This window comes from Limulus polyphemus, unplaced genomic scaffold, assembly GCF_000517525.1.
Source record: "Limulus polyphemus unplaced genomic scaffold, Limulus_polyphemus-2.1.2 Scaffold2099, whole genome shotgun sequence".
Taxonomy (NCBI): Eukaryota; Metazoa; Arthropoda; class Merostomata; order Xiphosura; family Limulidae; genus Limulus; species Limulus polyphemus.
The window spans coordinates 65,269-66,676 of NW_013667709.1; the positions used below are offsets into that span (position 1 = coordinate 65,269).

At 38.4% G+C, this 1,408-nt stretch overlaps 1 long non-coding RNA gene across 1 annotated transcript in view; it reads right to left on the bottom strand.

Annotated features, from left to right (window-relative positions):
• Positions 1-1,402, bottom strand: part of LOC111087398 — a 3,928-nt gene extending 2,526 nt beyond the window's left edge. Inside the window, exon 1 of the long non-coding RNA XR_002612101.1 lies at positions 159-1,402. This is a non-coding gene — a long non-coding RNA (uncharacterized LOC111087398). The remainder of the gene's footprint in view (positions 1-158) is intronic.
• Positions 1,403-1,408: the final 6 nt, after the last annotated feature.

Sequence of the window (1,408 nt, forward strand, 5' to 3'; positions counted from 1 at the left end):
TACACCTGCACAAACTAAACACAAAGAAGAATACAACAATACACCTGCACAAACTAAACACAAAGAAGAATACAACACACCTACACAAACTAAACACGAAGAACAATACAACAACATACCTGCACAAACTAAACACAAAGAAGAATACAACAACATACCTGCACAAACTAAACACAAAGAAGAATACAACAACACACCTACACAATCTAAACACAAAGAAGCACGTGGAAACTCACACGACCAACAAGGGACACAAAAAGAAGTACACGAAGATAATCTCAAACAAACACAAGAAACACCAGAAGATCAAAACTATTTCATACTAGTAAAATCGAAGAAAACAAACAGCACAAAACACAAACAATCATACAAATGCAACACACAAAAACACACCACAAAACGCAATTATAATCCAAGGTATCCCAGCACAGTACCGGGAACCATAACTTACGGCTGAAATCAAGCGATGTAAGCCGGAAGTACACATTACAACAATAAAACGTCTAGCCAAGGTCGGCGTCCTGGTCAAAGGATCAGAGGCCGCTGACCTGAACCGACTACTAAAAACATGGCCCCAACATGCGTTTGAACCCGGCAAGATAACAATACACTTACCAGGAAACAAGCCCAACCCTAAGTCTTTCGTCATTAAGGACATACACACTAGCATTACTAACGAAGAAATCCAAACAGAACTCACACAGAAAAACATTTTAGTAACAAAAATATAACGGATTTTCTCAAATAAAACACAGAAACACACAAACCTGATAAAAGTTCAAGTGCGAGAAACACAAGACACACAGAACCTAATATCAAACGGGATTATATTGTGGTACAGAAAATACACGGTAGAACCAACCAAAATACCTGCGGTAGTGGTAACCCAGTGTTACAAATGCCAACGGTATGGACGTGTGACAGCCGCATGTAAAGCTCTCCCACGCTGCGTAGGGTGTGGGGGAGACCACAGAAACAATGAATGCCCGCGTAGTAACCCACAACTATACTGTTGCAACTGCCAACAACAACACACGGCAAACTACAAAGGATGCCAGAAATATAAAATTATTAAAACAAGAATAAACAATATACAAAACAACACACACACACAAGCTCAAAATTATGAACTACACAGTACACAAAGAAAAACACCATTGCTACCTACACAAAACCCTCAACAAAATGGCAATACAAACAAACAGACATTCGCACAAGCATTAAAAACCCACACCCGAACGGAAACAACTACACAAGCACAAGAAGATAAAATCAACACACAAACTAAAGAAACAACAGAACAAATGAAGACACCTATAGTTACACCTCCTAAAACACAGGAATTCATAAACAAAGTAGTAGAGACAATCAAAAACATATTCAAAATAATCGTGGAAAAATATAACAG